Consider the following 24,498-nt stretch of genomic DNA (forward strand, 5'->3'; position numbering starts at 1 on the left):
GGGCCCAGAGCCTCACTGTGGGTCTAGGAGTTTCCCAATACCCACCTGCTTAAGGTTGAAGGCAAGAGGGTACATCGGTACATTGGATTTGATTTTGGTTGTGTACCGCCGGTCACTCTCTGGTCGATGAAGATAAACATCTCCTCAAGCTTGTCCAAGCCAGTCCTGTGCAGCACTCTGGCTAATCATCTTCAATAAATATGACATAAGTTTAAGCCATCATCATCATCATGGCTTTATGTGTCTGTGGGGTGCATTATTGCTAGTTGTTGCTTAATGTGGACCAGTTTTGGTGGCGCCTGTAATGCCACAGGTGCTTGAGCAGGTCATTGTTTGAGCAGGATATGTATGTGTAGTCTGTGTGTGTGTGTGAGTGTGTGTGTACGATTTGTACGATATGTATGTGTAGTGTGTGTATGTGAGTGTGTGTAGGATGTGTGTGTATTCCTGGAACTCACCGGCTCAGCTTATTGCTGCTGGTTGCCTTTTGCAACCTTTGCTAAGAGACACCCTTGTGACACAGAAATGAAAAGCACACGGATAAGTCCGAAATTCTGTATGATGTGCTAGGTGGTAAGTGTTCCATAGTAAGCCGCAGAACATCTTGTCACCCAGAATATCTTGTCGAGCAGATAGAGTCATAGGGGCTGATCTACCTTAACCACCTCCTTCCCCAGTGTTTCACAAACACTTTATAGGAGTTATTCTTAAAGAGGTAAGGCCAAAAACTGGCCCCCTTACATTTACATTTACATTTAGGCATTTGGCAGACGCTCTTATCCAGAGGGACTTACAAAAAGTTCTATTTCCTTCCCACCACAAAGATCATAGGATTGCAAGATCAATCTGCTCCCTGCAGCCAATTTGGCTACCGTCCACCCATGTTCTCAGAGCAAGCCCCCATAGGCCAAAGTCTTACCCAGAACAGTGGGTCAAGGAATTCTCCAAGAACCACCCACTGAACTTTGAAGCCCAGAAAGTACATCGGGCCATTGAAGATACAATGAAGATTTAATTTCTGCTGCATACCACCGGTCACTCTCCGATCGATAAACACCTACTCGCTCAAGACAGTCCAGTGCAGAACATTGGCAGTTCCAGTGCCAGCAACATCACGATGGGGATCCCGCATGCGCGGCCAGGTGAGGAACACTAATGGATCCCAGAGAGGCACATACAATACCCTGGTCTGGTAGTCCACCAAGGACATCTTTAAAGATTAAAAACTAAGAAGTTGGCCCTGCAGCCTTTAAAAAAAAAGAAGAAAAATAGTCACAAGCAATGATAAGCCAGCCCAAGCACTTGAGCCATTGCCACTTTTGCACACCTCACAACCTGTGTGCCTGTTTAAGAGGTCTTAGCGTGCACAAGTGTCACACTGCAAGGGCAATGGCATCATCGCCACTTTTGCGCACCTCACAACCTGTGTGCCTGTTCAGCACACTAAGACCTCATGAACAAATATGACATGCATGGTCATGTCTGGATGTGTCTTTCTGGTGCGCCTTTGCTATCTGTCACTCAATGTGGGACGGGTTTGGTGGTGACTGTAATGGCGCAGGTGTTTGAAGAGGGGATTTTTGTGTAGGATATCTGATGTGTGTGAGACGTGTGGGTATATGATATGCTTGTGTAGTGTATGTGTGTGTGTGTGTGTGTGTGTGTGTGTGTGTGTGTGTTTATGTGTGTGTGTGTGTGTGTGTGTGTTTGTGTGTGTGTGTGTGTGTTTATGTGGGTGTGTGTGGGTATGTGTGTGTGTGTGTGTGTGTGTGTGTGTGTGTGTGTCTTTACAATGTGTCTGTATTCCTGGAACTGCTCAGCTCAGCTTATCGCTGTCTGCAGCAACTTTTGCTAGGAGCCACCCTTGTGGCACAGAAATGAAAAAACACATGGATAAGGCGAACCACTGTATGATGTGCTAGTTGGTGAGCGTTCCATAGTAGTATGTTTGTTAAAATGCGTGGGTTACATGTGCCAGCTTCTCGAGCAGATACTGTAGGCAGGGTCTAAGCTATCTGAAGCAATCACAATCCTCTACCCCTGTGTCTTACATACAGATGGACTTATAGGAGCTATTCTCAAGGAGGTGGAGCCAAAAACTGGCCCTCTCCCCACCACTAAGATCCTAGGATTGCGTGATAAATCAGCTCCCTGCAGCCAATTCGGGTATGGTGTTCTCAGAGCCATGTTCTCAGAGCAAGCCCTAAGGGCCCAGAGCCTCAACCAGAACAGTGGGTCTAGGAGTTCCCCAAGGACCATCCTCTGAAGGTTGAAGCCAAGAGGTCATCCCTGTGGCCTTTTAAAATTAAAAGAAGAAAAATAGTTACAAGCAACAAAGCCCAACCACTTGTTTGTTTTTGTGTGTGTGTGTGTGTGTGTGTGTGTGTGTGTGTATATAGTGTATATAGAGTGTAGTGTGTGTAGTGTGTGTAGCATGTGCTCGTTTGTAGAGTGTGTCTGTAGTGTTTGTGTGTGTCTGTGTATTGCGTGATGATTTTTCAATTGTCCCAAAATATCCGACCTCCTGTTGAGTTAGGAAAATGGTAATTTGAAATGATTCAGTTTCATAACATTTAGAAGTGTACAGAGTTTGACATATATATGTGTATGTGTGAATGAGCTATGCAGCAATATCCCGTGTGCAGACCCTAAGAAAACTTAGGGTCTACCCTGTAGAACACAATGTATTCAGGGAAATATTTTGCACTTCTTAACAGTAGTCTTCTGTATTTTGCAATGCATTGTAGTCTTGTCCATTTTGCTAATGTTTTAAATAACGGTACATTTTAGTATTTTTTTGGAAACTGATTGGGGTGTATAAGTGCAAAGCTGATCAAATACCATTACTGATCTTTTGAAGTAATTTGTTTTGTGTTATCTTAACCATAAGTTTTAGAAGCAGCAATTTAAAAAATAATTTTCAGTCAAGTATATGTGAACTTGCTGCAAACGTCATTACTTATTTATAAAGCTTTTATTCTGAAGAGGACGCACGAGGAAGTCCTTCGTCTTCAACTCTGCGAAGATCGGCATCTGCACCAACAAACTGAACTGTAATTTAAACCTTTTTCTTTATTTTCTTGACAGTATTTTATTTATAAAGGTTGTACTACCAGAAGCAATGCATGATGTTCATATTTAGCAAGTTTGTGAAAATGTGTTTAGAACATACTTCAGTGCTGACATGTGAGTAACTCAACATTTATATTTTCATTGGATTTTGCTCTCGTCAAGCCTTATTACATTGTTTTAAATTGCCTTTTGAATGTAAATTGTGTTCATTATTTCATGGTAAGTGATTATCAACGGAAATAATTTTGGTGGCTTATGTTTAAAATGTGAGAGAGCAGATTGTTTTTGAGTATAAAATATATTTGTGTATATTTGGTATAAAAAAACGGGCTAATTACAACAGTGTCGTCATCCCAAAATCCCAGAAGTTATCATGGCCTTGAATATACTTTTCTGAGAATTAATCAAATATTGCATGTTCAAAGTTATTTACTATATAGTTATTTATAACTACATAATTATGTAAATATATATATTATACTATTATTTATGCTGATCAGGTACTATTGAGTTAATCACGTAGTTAATGATTTTTAAATATTTTTAAGGCTAATTTTAAAATTAGGAATTTTATTATAATAAGATTTATTTTGTAGATTTTTTCATTTTAAATCAGATTATTTTATTATTATAAATTATATCTTTGTTTAATAAACAGAGAAAATAAAAGATAATCTGGAATAATCAGTTACGCATTTCATTTTCAGAGAAAATTGCTGTAAATTTAATTCTTGACTGTACAATTACAGTAAATTGCTGGTGGCTGTGCTGCCAGAATTCTAATGAAAATTTTACAAAATACAGAAATATAGTGTGTTTTATGTTTACACTAATAAACTGTAAATTAACAGTATGCATACTGTAAAATGTTATTTTTATTTTTACAGTGTGGGGAGTAGTGTATGTAATGTGTGTCCATTGATGGGGATTTTGCAAATGACCTAAAATATCTGACTTCCAGTTTACTTAGGCCAATGACCAGTCAAAAGTTCTTAGTTCAATTAGATTTAAAAGATCCAGATGTGACTTTATGTCAGAGTGTATGAATGTGTACAAGCTCAAGGAAGCGGTTTTCTCACACAATTAATGTATGAACACGTATAACAAACAAAATGAGTTTATATTCCTTTTTATGGTCAAAATGTGAAAAACAATTACAAAAAACTTGTTTGAAAATTATGATTCCTTTAACCTTTATGCTCCTGGAGCTGAGATAATGCCTTTGCCATGTTCATAGCGCTGTAGGAGCTCAGGAAAGCGGTTTTCTGACACTACAAATGTATTGTCATATAAGACATACAAAATAAGTTTATATTCCTTTTTCATGGTCAAAATGTGAAAAACAATTACGAAAAAGATGTTTTTCAACATGTATGAAAAAATGCATGAATGTGTGGAAATTATCATTCCTTTGACTCTTAGGCTTTTAAAGCTGAAATAAAGCTGCTGATGCTAAATCAATGTACAATGTTCATGTATAATGTTTCGTATTCTCTCATCCTCAAGTAGATTTCCGTTTTGAACGATATTGTTTAACATACAATAAATGAACATTATTTGTGATGTGAATAAGTAAAGAAATAAAAGGGATTATTTTAACAGTCTTCTTTTATTTTCTTGGAACTTAAAACCCTTAATGTAATTTTTATTATTGTTTGTTCCAATTTGTTTTGACATGTTTTTTTAATGTTTAAAAAATACAATCTTTAATACCTTTGAGCTTTTTTTTATTTGGCTCTTGTGCAGCTGACGCTTAAAGCAGGCGGGTTCTTTGCTCAAAGAACAAGCTCAAAACCACGGAGATCTTGCAACACATGTAAGTAAAATGTGATCTGAAAAATACTTTTTGACAGACAGTAAATTAGGATTACACAAGTGATTGTTTACAAAACATCATTAAACGACCCCGGTCAGGTATTCCAAAATTAAGAAGTTTCCATTACATGAAATTTCTACGTGTTCATAATAAATCATTAAAAGAAAATCTGATTTTCACATTATGTTTTGACATTCTGTTAAAAACGAATGACAGAAGTTGCTACCATGACGTTTATTTAATAGATCATGTTAATTAATGTGATTAAATTTTGTTTTAAAACAAATTGATCTTCAGAGAAATGCTTTTACAACCGCCCTTGTCCATTAAAAAGAGAAAATAGAGTATTAAAACAAAGAATATGACTATACTAAAATAATTCGGTATGGATTAGAACATATTTAAATAAATATGAAATTATATAAACATAGCAAACAACTTTTATTTTTTTATAGTTCACAGTTCAATATGTGTTGACATACAGATAAAAGCGCAACAATGTAAAAAATAATGTCATAGTTGTCATTTATCATGACTCCATGACTAAATTCCATACAAAAGAGACAACATAAAGTGCTCTCAATGTAACCTACTTCGTGGCGATGATGTAATGAGGTAATGAGTTGAGGTAGTGGGAGGAGAAACAGTAAACATAAAATAGTAAAAATCAAATAAATATTTACAAAAAACAAGTAAAGGATACATCTACACTAAGTGTGTGTGTGTGGGTTTTGTCAACATTTAATTTTCGTCCCAATCCGCTGCGATACGGGGTTCATTCATTATGACACATGCAGAAGTGTTTCCCGCATGGCGTATCAGGAGTAGTGCAGTGCAGTGATCAGTCATCTTTAAGTCTTCGTCATTACAGCAGTATTCATATGTAGTTGTCTAACCAGTTATATATATATATATGTATGTATGTATGTATGTATGTATGTATGTATGTATGTATGTTTTATGTTTGACTGTTTCATATATGTGGATGCCAGTGTTTCATGTGTGTGTTCATGAGGGAAGTTTGATTTAAAGATCTATACTGCGTTACCACATGATAACATAAATATGTTGTGATGTTTTTTATTTTATTTTATAGTTAAACCGATGCCAAAATCATTTATCTAAGAGGTTAGCGAATGATTGTGACCTATAGGAGATACAACAGTCCAAGTGTGTAAATTCATATTTAAAAAAAGGTTCAAAACACTGTGCATACTGCTCCTATTGTTTTTAAGTATTTAAAAATACATGGACATATGCAGCAGTTGTTGTGATGGTTAAAAAAGAAATATAATTAGCTGAAAACATCAGATGAAAAGATAAGATAAGAAAAGACAGGAGGCAGAGTTGGAGGTAGCAGAGCTGAAGTTGTTGAGGTTCTCCTTTGGAGTGACAAGGATGGATAGGATCAAGAATGAGTTCATTAGAGGGACAACCCATGTTAGATGTTTTGGAGATAAAGTCAGAGAAGCCAGATTGAAGTGGTTTGGACATGTTCAGAGGAGAGATGGTGAATATATTGGTAGAAGGATGCTGAGGTTTGATCTGCCAGGCAGGAGGTCTAGAGGAAGACCAAAGAGGAGATTTATGGATGCAGTGAATGAGGACATGAAGTAAGTTGGTGTGAGAGAAGAGGATGCAGAGGATAGGGTTAGATGGAAGCAGATGATTCGCTGTGGCGACCCCTGAAAAGGAACAGCCGAAAGACAAAGAAGAAGATCAGATGAAAAGATACATTTTAAAATGTTAAGATAATTATTGTGTAAAAAAATCTTTAAAAATGGGTTTTGGCCAGACTAAATTGACTGTAGAGTTAATTAATAATAATCTCATGGCTAAAATGTTATATTTTTATTGACTAAAGTTTGAGTTTTAGTCGACTCAAACTAAATACAAATAGGATAAAATTGACTAAATATGATAAAAACTATCAGGGACATTTATCTCGGAACTAAGACTACAATTAAAAATAGCTGACAAAATGAACACTACTCTGCACAGAGTTTTCCCTCACATCAGCTGTGGTGAGACAGCTGTGGTCTTCCTCACCGACAGGTCATTCTGCATGTCGAACTGAAGGCAGAAGCTGTTCATCTGGAGGGGAGCCATCACTGTCACAGGCAGGTGATGATTTCTTGTAGTTGTTGATGGCTTGTATGGGAACATGGGTAGACCGTATGTCTACCCATGTAGACATACACCGTATGTCACTGCTGTCCCTGAAGTGGTTGAGGATTCTCTGGGCGTGTGCGCTTTGCCTCTTTCAAGGCCCAGGAAAGTTTGGCCCTTGCTGTTCTTAGGGCCACCTTGTCCCCCACTCTGAGTCGCTGGTCTTCAGAAGTGAACGCACCTACAGTTTCTGCTTGGTCATGAGATGACGTTCTTGGAGACACTGGCGCCATCGATGCACTGGACGTAGCTAGTCGCTGATGTCGTGTACTCCTTCAAGTCAGTAAGTCATAGTCGCCGTAAGTTGCAGCTTTCTTTAACATGTTCTAGTCAGTGTTTTTAAATCAGTCCTGACGAGCAAAGATGGCTTCTATTGGCCAGGGTTTCATCTGCTTCAGAACCATGTGTCCCTTAATCCCTGTAAACACTGGTCCATTGATCAAGAACATGAAGCCTTTCACATCTAGGGAGACATGATAAATGACATACATTTACCATGCTACCATAGGTCGTTCTGGAACTCCAAGTCTGCCTAGCTCAGCTTATCGCCGCTGTCTGCCACAACCTTTGCTAGGACTGGCAAAGAATGAAAAAAGCACAGAGAAATGAAAAGCACACAGACAAGCAGAATGGCTGTATGATGTGCTAGGTGGTAGGTGTTCCATAGTAGGCAGTAAGTTTGTGGAAATGCCTGAGTGATTAATAGAGTCTGAGATTTCAGAACTACCCACAACCAATTTCCCCATTTTTTTTTTACAAACAAGTGGATTTATATGAGATATTCTCCAAGATGTAGACCCACAAACTGCCATCCTCACCCCCACAAAGAACCCAGAATTGCGTGGTTAATCTGCTCCCTGCAGCCAATTAGGCCACGGTCTACCCATGTTCTCAGAGCCTCACCCAGGACCGTGGGTCTGAAAGTTTCCCAAGAGCCTCCTGCTGAAGCCAAGAAGTACATCTTGAAGATAAGATGAGGATTAATTTCGGTTTCATACCACCAGTCATTCTTTGGTCGATGAAGATAAGCCCAACCTCAAAGCTTACTCAAGCCAGTCCTGTGCAACACTTTTTGCAACACTCGTTGGTCTCATGCAGGCACATACCCAGGTCTGGTAGTGACTAAGAAGCTCTCTCTGAAGGTGAAAGACAAGAAGTTGGCACTGCGGCTTTTTAAAATAAAAAGAAGAAATATAGTTGCAAGCAACAATGAGCGTGCCTAAACACCAATGCCATCGACACCTGGGTAATATCAGTGTCTGCGAGATTTTAGGTGTTTTAACATCCTCAAAAGGGAGCACAGCAAACATGTGTGCCTTTTGAGGACGTTAAGCCCTTTAAAATGCCTCAGACACTTATGTCACTAAATAGGGCATAAGTTTAAGGCATCGTCATAGTTGGACACGTGTCCAAATAAGACGAGGGACTTCTGGTTAGCAGCCACATGGAGTAGACGTGTAAGTTAGTTACACGTCTACCCTTACTCGTCTTTAAATGTTGAATTAAATCTTTAGTTTACAATAACTTCATACTCTACCCCACGGTTATTTACTTTTCATCTATAATGGCTACCAGGAGTGTTAAAAGCGGGAAAAAAGACGACACTGCGACCGCTATAACAGTCGAGACTATCTCAGCGCTGTTAGACAAACACCGTGAAGAGTAGCGGCTGAATTTAAATCATCGTTTATTTTACTGGAAAGTAAGCTAGACCAAATTTAGGCCCAAGTGGAGGACCATGGACAGCGCTTACCTTCACTAGAACTCGCTACAGATGACCTGAGCCAGCGGGTGAGCGAGTTGGAGAACATCTGCTCCGGACTTCGGGAAAGTAACACTAAATTAACGGGCCGTGGTCGTAGACCTAGAAGGCCGGAGCAGGAGACAAAACCCTGGGTTTTTGGGGAGGGTCTTCCGGAGGGTACTGAAAGTGGACTATGTGAAGTCCATGGGATATGTGAAGAATAAAGAATTTCACTGTGCAGTAATGTATGTGTGACGAATAAAGGCTTAACTTAACAACATTTTTTTGTGCGAGGTGTTTGGGAGTGAAACGCTTCCATCCCCGCCTGCGATTGACAGAGCCCACCGCATACCTACATCCAAACCCGCTTCAGGTCAGAGACCTCGGCCGGTCATTCTCCGTGTACCAGGTTAAAGACCTTCTGGTTTGAGAAGCTCGGCGGGGAGGGAAGCTGGAATACCGCGGTCAGCAGGTTCGTATCGTGGAAGATTACGCTCCCGAAGTTTTAAGACAGCGAGCCGAGTATAGAGACGTTATGACTGAGTTATACAACCGTGGACTCTGGCCTTCTCTCCTGTATCCAGCATGGCTCCGGATAACTCTCTCTACCGGACAGAAGAAGTGGCTTCGCTCGGTAGAAAAGGCGCAGAAACACATAGACAGTCTGCCGAAAACTACGTAGTGCACTATAGTTTTATTTTTTAATACTACAATTCCCAGGAAAGTACCCTTTTTAACTTTAAATCTAGCCATGTTTACGTTTTTTCTGGTAAGAGTATTGTGTTAAACACGTGTAGTTGTTGTTACTATTTTTCTATTATTATTTTTCTCTGTTTCTAGTTACGTGTGATTTACATGTTTGTTTTTAGAGTTACAATGTGACGTGGGGGGAGGGGGGTTGTTTTGTGTTTTTCTCCTATTGAGAGATTTCAGTATTGGAGTGGGGAAATGTTTTATTTATATATTTAATTCTTAGTTTTTGTAACCTGTGTCAGAGCAGAAGATGGTGTGGTTAGCGGCAGGAAGATTGGTTAGGTGGAGTATTCTTCCATTCTCCACCTAACCAATCTTCCTGCCGCTAACCACACCATCTTCTGCTCCGACACAGTTTACAAAAACTGAGCTTGCTGCTTTGTTTGTTAGCAGCTATCTTTGTTTGTTTAGGGGCAGTGGGGTGTTGGGGGGGGTGCGGAGGCCAGGGGTGGATGATCTCCAAAGCCAGTATTGTGTTAGTTTTTTGTACACGATGTATCTTTAATAGGTTGCTCTGTGTTTTACACTTTTGTTTTAAGCCTGACGCTAGGCATTTCATTATTATTAATGTTTATCTATCTGCATCTCCTCTCAGGGAGAATGAATAGTTCTTTAAACTTTGTGAGCTGGAATGTTAAGGCTGTTTAAGGATGTTTAAACCATCCGGTCAAGAGATGGAAGGTGCTCTCACACCTTAAACAACTTAACACTGCAATCGCATTTTTATAAGAAACTCACATTCGCAGTTCTGATAATTCTCGCCTTATGTCGCGTTGGGGAGGGCAGCACTACCACTCGACCTTTCAGGCCAAAGCTGAGGTGTCTCAATTCTCATTAGTCCAAACATCTCTTTTGAGCATCATAATGTTATTGCGGATATACATGGTCGTTATATCATTGTTTCAGGGAAGTTATTTAATACTAATGTAGTGTTGGCTAATTTATATGCCCCTAATTATGATGATGTCTCCTTCTTTGAACATTTTTTCTCTGCTCTACCAGATCTGAGCTCATACTCTTTAACTGCTGTTTAGATCCATCACTTGACAGGTCATCTTCCAATCCTATACGTCTGAGTAAATCCGCCACGCTACTTCAGTCCTATCTTTGCAGCTTTGGTATTTCTGACATATGGCGCTTCCTTAATCCAAAAAAGAGAGAATACTCCTTTTTCTCACATGTTCATCATACTTTCTCCAGAATTGACTATTTCTTCAAAAATCATTTTTCTTACTTTAACATTAGACGCCTTATGGATATCCTGTACACACCATCAGAGGGGATCCCTGAGTGTGTCCTTTCTTTGGATGCTGAAAAGGCTTTTGATCGTGTGGAGTGGGAGTATTTATTTAGGGATTTAAAAAAATTCAATTTTGGTCCAAGTTTTATCACTTGGGTTAAATTATTATATTCAAGCCCTATTGCCTCAGTTCTGACAAATGCTCAGCAGTCTAAACCATTCAGCCTTCAGCGGGGAACTCGTCAGGGGTGTCCTCTTAGCCCATTACTCTTTAACCTTGCCATTGAGCCACTAGCAATTGCATTCCGCAGTTGTAGGGATATATCTGGGATTTGGGGGCAGGAAGAAGAACATAAAGTTTCCCTTTATGCAGATGACCTTCTACTTTTTACCAAATCCAATCTCCTCCCTGCCACCTGTGCTATCATTGCTCAGTGAATTTAGCTATTTTTCAGGATATAAGCTGAATTTGCACAAAAGTGAATTCTTTCTGCTAAATAATATAGCACTAACAACTGGTATGCACAATTTTCCTTTCAATATAGTGAAAAATCAGTTTAGCTACCTCGGTATTACAATCACAAGGAAACATAAACACCTTTTTAAAGAAAATTTAATTAGGTTGTTGAACCAAACAAAAAAGCACTTAGGACAATGGTCACCACTGTCCATGTTCCTGGTGGGACGCATTAATGCCATTAAAATGAGTATTCTTCCTAAGTTTTTATATATTTTTTTTTCAGTCTGTACCTGTTTTTATTCCCAAATCTTACTTTGGTGCTTTAGACTCAATTATATCTTCTTACCTTTGGAAAGGTAAACATCCACGATTGAATAAGTCCTTACTTCAAAGATCTAAAAGAGAAACAGTGGCATGGCTCTGCCTAATTTTTGTTTTTACTACTGGGCAGCAAACATTCGATCTGTCATCTTTTGGGCATATTTTCATAACCAGCCTAATCGGCCTGCCTGGGTGGAAATGGAGATAAAGTCTGTCAAAAATCTCTCTGTCTCTGCACTCCTTGGATCTGCACTCCCCATCAGCTCAATTAAATCTATCAATAATTCAGTTATTAGGCATACCTTGAGAGTATGGGCTCAGTTCAGAAAGCACAGCGATCTTCTGGGCTTTTCTCTGTCAAGTCCAATTGTCTCTAACCATCTCTTCCAACCTTCTTTACATGATTCAGTGATTCAGGAATGGTACAATAAGGGTAACAAGCTTTGCAAAGATCTGTTTGTTAACCATAGGTTGCATCATTTCCACAGCTTTCTGAAAGGTTTAACCTACCCAATTCTCATTTTTTTCAGATACCTGCAAGTAAGACACTTAATTTGCTCTTTAATACCAAATTTCTCTGAAGCTCCTGATGTAAATATTCTAGATAACCTCCTTTGTTTGTCCCCGTTGCGTAAAGGTTGCATATTTAAATTTGTCACTGTCAGATGATACTTGGAATTCAATTCTTAAACTTGCCAACTCAACTTCCTTATGTGCCCGCCACTCTTTATTACAGTTTAAGGTTGTACACAGAGCTCATTTCTCTAAACTTAAACTTTCCCGTTTCTATCCAAACATTGATCCTTGCTGTGATAAATGTAAAAGTGGAGTGGCGTCTCTTATTTATATGTACTGGACATGCCCGAATTTGGAAAAATTCTGGAGGGAATTTTTTCAAAACCTTGTCGTACATATTGAAATGCAACCTTGAACCAGACCCTCTGATTGCTCTTTTTGGTATCACTGGAGAGGAAGATAAGCGTCTAACTCCAGCTGTTATCTTTTGCGACACTCCTGGCTAGGCGTTCTATTTTATTCAAGTGGAAGGATGCCACGTCACTCACTCACGCCCAGTGGTTCAGAGATATTATGTCCTGTTTGTCCCTGGAAAAGATTCATTACTCAATCCGTTATTCAGACTTGAAATTTCAGCAGGTGTGGGGGCTCTTCCTTCGCTTTTTTCATATATTATATATATTCCCCAGTGTTTCACAAACAGGTGGACTTATAGGAGGTATTCTCAAGGATGTAGGGCCAAAAAAGTCTGCTCCCTGCAGCCAATTTGGATACCATCTACCCATGTTCTCAAAGCAAGACCAGAGGGCCCAGAGCCTCACTGTGGGTCTAGGAGTTTCCCAATACCCACCTGCTTAAGGTTGAAGGCAAGAGGGTACATCGGTACATTGGATTTGATTTTGGTTGTGTACCGCCCGTCACTCTCTGGTCGATGAAGATAAACATCTCCTCAAGCTTGTCCAAGCCAGTCCTGTGCAGCACTCTGGCTAATCATCTTCAATAAATATGACATAAGTTTAAGCCATCATCATCATCATGGCTTTATGTGTCTGTGGGGTGCACTATTGCTAGTTGTCGCTTAATGTGGACCAGTTTTGGTGGCGCCTGTAATGCCACAGGTGCTTGAGCAGGTCATTGTTTGAGCAGGATATGTATGTGTAGTCTGTGTGTGTGCGTGAGTGTGTGTGTACGATTTGTACGATATGTATGTGTTGTGTGTGTGTGTGAGTGTGTGTAGTGAGTGTCTGTGTTTATATGTGTGTGATATGGAAGTGTAATGATTGTGTGTGTGTGTGTGTGTGTGTGTGTGTGTGTGTAGGATGTGTGTGTATTCCTGAAACTCACCGGCTCAGCTTATCGCTGCTGGTTGCCTTTTGCAACCTTTGCTAAGAGACACCCTTGTGACACAGAAATGAAAAGCACATGGATAAGTCCGAAATGCTGTATGATGTGCTAGGTGGTAAGTGTTCCATAGTAAGCCGCAGAACATCTTGTCACCCAGAATATCTTGTCGAGCAGATAGAGTCATAGGGGCTGATCTACCTGAACCACCTCCTTCCCCAGTGTTTCACAAACACGTGGACTTTATAGGAGGTATTCTTAAAGAGGTAAGGCCAAAAACTGGCCCCCTTACATTTACATTTACATTTAGGCATTTGGCAGACGCTCTTATCCAGAGGGACTTACAAAAAGTTCTATTTCTTTCCCAACACAAAGATCATAGGATTGCAAGATCAATCTGCTCCCTGCAGCCAATTTGGCTACCGTCCACCCATGTTCTCAGAGCAAGCCCCCATAGGCCAAAGTCTTACCCAGAACAGTGGGTCAAGGAATTCTCCAAGAACCACCCACTGAACTTTGAAGCTCAGAAAGTACATCGGGCCATTGAAGATACAATGAAGATTTAATTTCTGCTGCATACCACCGGTCACTCTCCGATCGATAAACACCTACTCGCTCAAGTGCAGAACATTGGCAGGTCCAGTACCAGCAACATCACGATGGGGATCCCGCATGCGCGGCCAGGTGAGGAACACTAATGGGTCCCAGAGAGGCACATACAATACCCTGGTCTGGTAGTCCACCAAGGACATCTTTAAAGATTAAAAACTAAGAAGTTGGCCCTGCGGCCTTTAAAAAAAAAGAAGAAAAATAGTCACAAGCAATGATAAGCCAGCCCAAGCACTTGAGCCATTGCCACTTTTGCACACCTCACAACCTGTGTGCCTGTTTAAGAGGTCTTAGCATGCACAAGTGTCACACTGCAAGGGCAATGGCATCATCGCCACTTTTGCGCACCTTACAACCTGTGTGCCTGTTCAGCACACTAAGACCTCATGAACAAATATGACATGCATGGTCATGTCTGGATGTGTCTTTCTGGTGCGCCATTGCTATCTGTCACTCAATGTGGGAGGGGTTTGGTGGTGACTGTAATGGCGCAGGTGTTTGAAGAGATTTTTGTGTAGGATATCTGATGTGTGTGAGACGTGTGGGGATATGGTGTGTGTGTGTGTTTACAATGTGTCTGTATTCCTGGAACTGCTCAGCTCAGCTTATCGCTGCTGTCTGCAGCAACTTTTGCTAGGAGCCACCCTTGTGGCACAAAAATGAAAAAACACATGGATAAGGCCGAACCACTGTATGATGTGCTAGTTGGTGAGCGTTCCATAGTAGTATGTTTGTTAAAATGCGTGGGTTACATGTGCCAGCTTCTCGGGCAGATACCGTAGGCAGGGTCTAAGCTATCTGAACCAATCACAATCCTCTACCCCTGTGTCTTACATACAGATGGACTTATAGGAGCTATTCTGAAGGAGGTGGAGCCAAAAACTGGCCCCTTCCCACCACTAAGAACCTAGGATTGCGTGATAAATCAGCTCCCTGCAGCCAATTCGGGTATGGTGTTCTCAGAGCCATGTTCTTAGAGCAAGCCCTAAGGGCCCAGAGCCTCAACCAGAACAGTGGGTCTAGGAGTTCCCCAAGGACCATCCTCTGAAGGTTGAAGCCAAGAGGTCATCCCTGTGGCCTTTTAAAATTAAAAGAAGAAAAATAGTTACAAGCAACAACCACTTGTTTGTGTGTGTGTGTGTGTGTGTGTGTATATAGTGTAAATAGAGTGTAGTGTGTGTAGTGTGTGTAGCATGTGCTCATTTGTAGAGTATGTCTGTAGTGTTTGTGTGTGTCTGTGTATTGCGTGATGATTTTTCAATTGTCTCAAAATTTCCGACCTCCTGTTGAGTTAGGAAAATGGTAATTTGAAATGATTCAGTTTCATAACATTTAGAAGTGTACAGAGTTTGACATATATATGTGTATGTGTGAATGAGCTATGCAGCAATATCCCGTGTGCAGACCCTAAGAGAACTTAGGGTCTACCCTGTAGAACACAATGTATTCAGGGAAATATTTTGCACTTCTTAACAGTAGTCTTCTGTATTTTGCAATGCATTGTAGTCTTGTCCATTTTGCTAATGTTTTAAATAACGGTACATTTTAGTATTTTTTTGGAAACTGATTGGGGTGTTTAAGTGCAAAGCTGATCAAATACCATTACTGATCTTTTGAAGTAATTTGTTTTGTGTTATCTTAACCATAAGTTTTAGAAGCAGCAATTTAAAAGATAATTTTCAGTCAAGTATATGTGAACTTGATGCAAACGTCATTACTTATTTATAAAGCTTTTATTCTGAAGAGGAGGCACGAGGAAGTCCTTTGTCTTCAACAAGATCGGCATCTGCACCAACAAACTAAACTGTAATTTAAACCTTTTTCTTTATTTTCTTGACAGTATTTTATTTATAAAGGTTGTACTACCAGAAGCAATGCATGATGTTCATATTTAGCAAGTTTGTGAAAATGTGTTTAGAACATACTTCAGTGCTGACATGTGAGTAACTCAAGCATTTATATTTTCATTGGATTTTGCTCTCGTCAAGCCTTATTACATTGTTTTAAATTGCCTTTTGAATGTAAATTGTGTTCATTATTTTATGGTAAGTGTTAACCATAATCTTCAAACGGAGATAATTTTGGTGGCTTATGTTTAAAATGTGAGGGAGCAGATTGTTTTTGAGTATAAAATATATTTGTGTATATTTGGTATAAAAAAACGGGCCAATTACAACAGTGTCGTCATCCCAAAATCCCAGAAGTTATCATGGCCTTGAATATACTTGTAAGGGTCCTCCACTAGAGGTCACTGTTTTTAGTTTGTAGTTTTTGTTGGCCGACTCAGTTTCCCAGCAGGCACCTCGGTCAGGTGATGCAGTGCACACCTGAACCGAGGTAGCCATCAATCAATCTATAAATAGCTGTTTAGACTGGGAAACTGGGTCGAGCATTTTTGGGTATTACCACTGTCACATGTGTGGGCTTTTGTTCTGTTTAGGTATATGTTTAGTTTGTACTTTGATTTTAGTTGTGTTGACTTGGGCTCTCTTACCGGCAATGTCTCTGTGTATGTTTTGTGTGTCTGTGTTAGTGGAGCTGATTCAGTCCTGTCCTCCTGTGTTCTTGTGGTTAGCTAGAACAGGTAAGTAGTTAGGTGTGTGTGTGGCTAGGAGCGTGCTTAGCTAAGATCTATATTGTGTTACAGTAACTAGCATGCTTCTAGCCTTAACCCCTTTGTGTCTCTAGCTGTCCTGTGTTTCCTCTACCCCTAGTGTTCCAGTGTGCCTAGGTTTAGAGTGCTGTCCCTCCTGGCTTGGGAGTAACGACTAGCTTGTGAGTGCTGCCTCCCTTAGTCTTGGAGGGCTGCCTCGCCTAGCCACTGGGTATCCTTGTCTGTGTTTCTGAGCCCCTATTCCCTAGTGTGTTTTAGCTATTAGGTAAGTATAGCTTAGTGCATGTTGGGGCTAAAGACATGCTTAGCTAGGTATATGTGTAGCTAACTGCCATGGTTAAGCAATGCTTAACCATGTTTAGCTAAAAGCCATGCCTAGCTGATTGCCATGTCTTTAGCCCTTGTCCTGTCCCTCTCTTGGTCTCTCGTCTCGTCTTTACGTGTGTCTCGTCTTTACGTGTGTCTCGTCTTTACGTGTGTCTCGTCTTTACGTGTGTCTCGTCTTTACGTGTGTCTCCCGTTCCTCTCTAGTGTCTCCCGTTCCTCTCTAGTGTCTCCCGTTCCTCTCTAGTGTCTCCCGTTCCTCTCTAGTGTCTCCCGTTCCTCTCTAGTGTCTCCCGTTCCTCTCTAGTGTCTCCCGTTCCTCTCTAGTGTCCAGGTTCAGCTCCACGCCTCGTTTGTGTCTTATGTGTTTGTCCCCCTGTTATGTGTCTCGCCGCAGGGCGTGTTATGTGTCTCGCCGCAGGGCGTGTTATGTGTCTCGCCGCAGGGCGTGTTATGTGTCTCGCCGCAGGGCGTGTTATATGTCTCGCCGCAGGGCGTGTTATGTGTCTCGCCGCAGGGCGTGTTATGTGTCTCGCCGCAGGGCGTGTTATGTGTCTCGCCGCAGGGCGTGTTATGTGTCTCGCCGCAGGGCGTGTTATGTGTCTCGCCCGGTCTGTGTCTTACCAGAGAGCCCCTGTCAGCACAAAGTTAAGTATCGTTTAAGTTTGTTTGTTTCTTTGTTTGTATCTTTATTTATATTTTGTTTAATTATTATTAAAAAGACTCTTTTTTGTTTACACCACCCCTCTGCCTCTATGCCTGCTCCTTCCGCCCACGGCGTTCAACACCCGCCAATACACCCAGATCGTGACAGAATGCTCGACCTACCAAGGCATAGCAGAGGGGGCTGGGACTAAAGCGGCAGCCTCACGTGGAGGCCACAGCTGCAGCACCCTTCAGGCCTCACGTGGAGGCCACAGCTGCAGCACCCTTCAGGCCTCACGTGGAGGCCACGGCTGCAGCACCCTTCAGGCCTCACGTGGAGGCCACGGCTGCAGCGTCGTCGAGCGCCTCACGGGGAGGTCCCGGCTGCAGCGTCGTCGAGCGCCTCACGGGGAGGTCCCGGCTGCAGCGTCGTCGAGCGCCTCACGGGGAGGTCCCGGCTGCAGCGTCGTCGAGCGCCTCACGGGGAGGTCCCGGCTGCAGCGTCGTCGAGCGCCTCACGGGGAGGTCCCGGCTGCAGCGTCGTCGAGCGCCTCACGGGGAGGTCCCGGCTGCAGCGTCGTCGAGCGCCTCACGGGGAGGTCCCGGCTGCAGCGTCGTCGAGCGCCTCACGGGGAGGTCCCGGCTGCAGCGTCGTCGAGCGCCTCACGGGGAGGTCCCGGCTGCAGCGTCGTCGAGCGCCTCACGGGGAGGTCCCGGCTGCAGCGTCGTCGAGCGCCTCACGGGGAGGTCCCGGCTGCAGCGTCGTCGAGCGCCTCACGGGGAGGTCCCGGCTGCAGCGTCGTCGAGCGCCTCACGGGGAGGTCCCGGCTGCAGCGTCGTCGAGCGCCTCACGGGGAGGTCCCGGCTGCAGCGTCGTCGAGCGCCTCACGGGGAGGTCCCGGCTGCAGCGTCGTCGAGCGCCTCACGGGGAGGTCCCGGCTGCAGCGTCGTCGAGCGCCTCACGGGGAGGTCCCGGCTGCAGCGTCGTCGAGCGCCTCACGGGGAGGTCCCGGCTGCAGCGTCGTCGAGCGCCTCACGGGGAGGTCCCGGCTGCAGCGTCGTCGAGCGCCTCACGGGGAGGTCCCGGCTGCAGCGTCGTCGAGCGCCTCACGGGGAGGTCCCGGCTGCAGCGTCGTCGAGCGCCTCACGGGGAGGTCCCGGCTGCAGCGTCGTCGAGCGCCTCACGGGGAGGTCCCGGCTGCAGCGTCGTCGAGCGCCTCACGGGGAGGTCCCAGCAACACCAGCAGGCCTCATGTGGAGGCCCCCACCTTCGTCCAGTAGCCCTTATTCAAGGCTCACCGCCTTCGGAGCGACACCCCAGCACAGCGTCTAACACCCGGCTTCGATGTCGGGCACCCACCGCTGCACGGCGGAGGAAAAGCCAGTACTGCATCGGCCGCCCGGATTGGGGGACAACACAGCACTGTCTTCAGGGGCTCTACTTCTCAGAGCAATACAGTGCTGCCCCCTCCGCCCGGCCTACAACAGCGATCCGGTGCTGCCTCCGCCACACAGTTGACTACGGGAGCTAGCCCGTCGGGGTCGGGTGAAGGGACACCAGGGAAGTGCCTTGGGACCACCAATAGCGCTCCGGAGGAGCGGTTTAAGGGTCCTCCACTAGAGGTCACTGTTTTTAGTTTGTAGTTTTTGTTGGCCGACTCAGTTTCCCAGCAGGCACCTCGGTCAGGTGATGCAGTGCACACCTGAACCGAGGTAGCCATCAATCAATCTATAAATAGCTGTTTAGACTGGGAAACTGGGTCGAGCATTTTTGGGTATTACCACTGTCACATGTGTGGGCTTTTGTTCTGTTTAGGTATATGTTTAGTTTGTACTTTGATTTTAGTTGTGTTGACTTGGGCTCTCTTACCGGCAATGTCTCTGTGTATGTTTTGTGTGTCTGTGTTAGTGGAGCTGATTCAGTCCTGTCCTCCTGTGTTCTTGTGGTTAGCTAGAACAGGTAAGTAGTTAGGTGTGTGTGTGGCTAGGAGCGTGCTTAGCTAAGATCTATATTGTGTTACAGTAACTAGCATGCTTCTAGCCTTAACCCCTTTGTGTCTCTAGCTGTCCTGTGTTTCCTCTACCCCTAGTGTTCCAGTGTGCCTAGGTTTAGAGTGCTGTCCCTCCTGGCTTGGGAGTAACGACTAGCTTGTGAGTGCTGCCTCCCTTAGTCTTGGAGGGCTGCCTCGCCTAGCCACTGGGTATCCTTGTCTGTGTTTCTGAGCCCCTATTCCCTAGTGTGTTTTAGCTATTAGGTAAGTATAGCTTAGTGCATGTTGGGGCTAAAGACATGCTTAGCTAGGTATATGTGTAGCTAACTGCCATGGTTAAGCAATGCTTAACCATGTTTAGCTAAAAGCCATGCCTAGCTGATTGCCATGTCTTTAGCCCTTGTCCTGTCCCTCTCTTGGTCTCTCGTCTCGTCTTTACGTGTGTCTCGTCTTTAAGTGTCTCCCGTTCCTCTCTAGTGTCTCCCGTTCCTCTCTAGTGTCTCCCGTTCCTCTCTAGTGTCTCCCGTTCCTCTCTAGTGTCTCCCGTTCCTCTCTAGTGTCCAGGTTCAGCTCCACGCCTCGTTTGTGTCTTATGTGTTTGTCCCCCTGTTATGTGCAGGGCGTGTTATGTGTCTCGCCGCAGGGCGTGTTATGTGTCTCGCCGCAGGGCGTGTTATGTGTCTCGCCGCAGGGCGTGTTATGTGTCTCGCCGCAGGGCGTGTTATGTGTCTCGCCGCAGGGCGTGTTATGTGTCTCGCCGCAGGGCGTGTTATGTGTCTCGCCGCAGGGCGTGTTATGTGTCTCGCCGCAGGGCGTGTTATGTGTCTCGCCCGGTCTGTGTCTTACCAGAGAGCCCCTGTCAGCACAAAGTTAAGTATCGTTTAAGTTTGTTTGTTTCTTTGTTTGTATCTTTATTTATATTTTGTTTAATTATTATTAAAAAGACTCTTTTTTGTTTACACCACCCCTCTGCCTCTATGCCTGCTCCTTCCGCCCACGGCGTTCAACACCCGCCAATACACCCAGATCGTGACAATACTTTTCTGAGAATTGATCAAATATTGCATGTTCAAAGTTATTTACTATATAGTTATTTATAACTACATAATTATATATATATATATATATTTATTATTATACTATTATTTATGCTGATCAGGTACTATTGAGTTAATCACGTAGTTAATGATTTTTAATTATATTTAAGGCTCATTTTAAAATTAGGAATTTTAATATAATATTTATATTGTAGATTTTTTTCATTTTAAATCTCAGGTTATTTTATTATTATAAATTATATCTTTGTTTAATAAACAGAGAAAATAAAAGTTAATCTGGAATAATCAGTTACGCATTTCATTTTCAGAGAAAATTGCTGTAAATTTAATTCTTGACTGTACAATTACAGTAAATTGCTGGTGGCTGTGCTGCCAGGATTCTAATGTAAATTTTACAAAATACAGAAATATAGTGTGTTTTATGTTTACACTAATAAACTGTAAATTAACAGTATGCATACTGTAAAATGTTATTTTTATTTTTACAGTGTGGGGAGTAGTGTATGTAATGTGTGTCCATTGATGGGGATTTTGCAAATGACCTAAAATATCCAGTTTATTTAGGCCAATGACCAGTCAAAAGTTTTTAGTTCAATTAGATGTAAAAGATCCAGATGTGACTTTATGTCAGAGTGTATGAATGTGTACAAGCTCAAGGAAGCGGTTTTCTCACACAATTAATGTATGAACACGTATAACAAACAAAATGAGTTTATATTCCTTTTTCATGGTCAAAATGTGAAAAACAATTACAAAAAACTTGTTTGAAAATTATGATTCCTTTAACCTTTATGCTTCTGGAGCTGAGATAATGCCTTTGCCATGTTCATAGCGCTGTAGGAGCTCAGGAAAGCGGTTTTCTGACACTACAAATGTATTGTCATATAAGACATACAAAATAAGTTTATATTCCTTTTTCATGGTCAAAATGTAAAAAACAATAACAAAAAGGATGTTTTTCAACATGTACGTCAGATTGCATGAATGTGTTGGAAATTATGATTCCTTTGACTTTAATGCTCCAGGAGCTGAGATAATGTTTGCCGTGTTCTTAGCGCTGTAGGAGCTCAGGAAAGCGGTTTTCTGACACTACTAATGTATTGTCATATAAGACATACAAAATGAGTTTATATTCTTTTTTCACGGTCAATATGTGAAAAACAATTACAAAAAAGTTGTTTTTTAACATGTATGTCAGAATTAGTTTTTTTGGCTTCTAATGCTTAGGTCAAGCGTTTGCTGTGTTCTTAGCGCTGTACGAGCTTAGGAAAGCGGTTTTCTTACACAACTAATGCGTGGTCATCTAAAACATAAAGAACAGAATACAGAATTTTTATATAATTTTCTTGGTCTAAATCTTAAAAACAATAACAAAAAAGCTGTTTTTCAACATGTATGACAAAGTGCATGAACGTGATCATTTAAAGTATAAATGCTCGAGTTACACATATGTTAGCACTAAAGTACGTTCAAAACACATTTTCACAAACTCGACAGCTTGCTAAGCATGAACATCATGCATTGCTTTTGGTTGTATGATCTTTATAAATAAAATACTGTCATAAAAGTAAAGAAAAAGGTTTAAATTACACTTCAGTTTGTTGGCGCAGATGCCGTTTATCTCAGATTATTTCAGAGGTAAAGACGAAGGACTTCCTCGTGCGTCCTCTTCAGAATAAATGTTTTATAAATAGGTAATGACGTTTGCAGCAAGTTTACATATACTCGACTAAAATTGCTGCTTCTTAAAGTTATGTTTAAGATAACACAAAACAAATTACTATGATAATGAGATTTGATCAGCTTTGCACTTATACACTCCAATCAGTTTCCAAAAAAAATACTAAAATGTACCATCATATAAGACATCAGCAAATAGGACTAGATCACAATGCATTGCAAAATACAAAAGATGACCGTATTAAATAAATACAGAAGACTATTGTTAAAAAGTGCAAAATATTTCCCAGAATACATTGTTTTTACAGCACATTAATGCTTTAATGGAAAACAGGACATTACTGTTAGATAGTGGCTGTTTTTTAACAGCAATTATTTTGCCTTGCGCCCATGACCAAAACATTAAAAAAAATAAAATAGAGTATTCAAACAAAGAATATGACCATAATAAAAAAATAATGAAAAAAAAATAAATAAATATAAAATTATATAAATACAGAAACAATTTTTAGTTGTTTATAGTTCACAGTTATGTGAACAATATGGGTTGACATACAGATAAAAGTGCAATACGTCAAAAATAATGTGAAGGTTGTCATTCATCATAAATGCTCAAATGCATCAATTTGCCCCTTCAACTGTTGATGCACAAACTAAGTTTTTCTGAAAGTAATGCTATATTGAATTCCCAGTAAACATGACAAACTCGCGTTGATTCAGTCCCTGCCATTTGTTGGTACTACTGATAGGATAATTTAGTAATTAATGGATTATGCAGTTGTGTGCTGCCTCCTCATATATGAAGGTGCCAGAGCAAAATGGGGCAAAAAGGGTTTAGGGACCCAGGACCGACTGAGACCTTTTTGAAACCCTCCTGGCGCAACGCCTGTCTGAGAGTTGCCGCACCTATCGAAAGCATTTAAAAGTGACCTCAGATAAAGATCAGCAGAAGAGGACAGAAGAGCCCAGCACCAAATCCATGGCGTACGAAAGTCCGCATACACCAATGTAGGCCTGAGTACTTGATGGAGGGTCAGCCCATGGATGGTGTGTGGTAATGCCTTATGTAGTGGAGAGACACAGCGAAACGGACCCCAGCATTGCAGCAATGATCCTAATGTCCAGAGGTGTCAAGTAACGAAGTACAGCATTTAGCTCCATCACACTCTAAAATGATAATTTGGTTAGTTTTTTTTACCACTTATAGTTGTCAGTACTGTTACAGTAATTGCATGCCAGTTTAGCATTGTACCTAACTATATTCTGAACGCAGTTGTTTCACCCGGACATTGTTTCTCTTGAAAGGAACCAAGTAAATTTGTTTCCTGGAAACCTGGTGCTTCTTCAAAAGCCGGGCAATCGTTGGAAGGCTAATTGATGGCACATTGGCAAAGGTGTCATTGCTATTCTCAATAGCCTGTTTGATTTCAGACAGCTGTATGTCATTCCTTGCCCTGACCATTTCCACCACAGCCAACTCCTGCTGGTCAGTCAAAACACGTGGGCAACCACCACCAGGTTGTCTCCTGTTAATTCTGAGGACAACCATATACTGTCAATATTGTAGTATTACAAATTACATTACTGTAAATTGAGAATTACATGTTGTTCATCTATACAATAGAGTAATATATTTTAGAAGTAAAGTTGCTATAGCAGACTTACCGGTTTTCTTGACGAAAAGTTCTGATAATAGAGCTGACAGTTGACCATTGTAAATTAGCCCGGCCCGGACTTTATTAGAGATAATGGTGCGTTGTCTCCTGCCCACATTTCTTTGAAGACCACCTCTCTGTTGAGGAGAAGCACCACCACTTTCCCTTTGTCTGTGCCCACCTCTCTGTCGAGAAGCACCACCACCCCTCGAGGAAGGTTCCCTCTCCCTACGAGTCTATTCTGTGCCATATTTGAACAGTGCAAAGTTTCAAACACAGTTTTACTTATATGGTAACTAATTGTGATCATCAGGGGAAACAATTAGTAATTAGTATTTCTTGATTGAAAGCTCTTGCAGCAATGACCAGACAACAATCAGCCAAGTTGAAAATCCATGGACATAATGAATGATTCATTAATTAAACATTAAAATCAGTTAAACGACAGACAAATGTATTAAACTGAATAATAAGAGATGCAAATAAAAAT

The sequence above is a fragment of the Clarias gariepinus genome, chromosome 5 (assembly GCF_024256425.1).
Source record: "Clarias gariepinus isolate MV-2021 ecotype Netherlands chromosome 5, CGAR_prim_01v2, whole genome shotgun sequence".
Taxonomy (NCBI): domain Eukaryota; kingdom Metazoa; phylum Chordata; class Actinopteri; order Siluriformes; family Clariidae; genus Clarias; species Clarias gariepinus.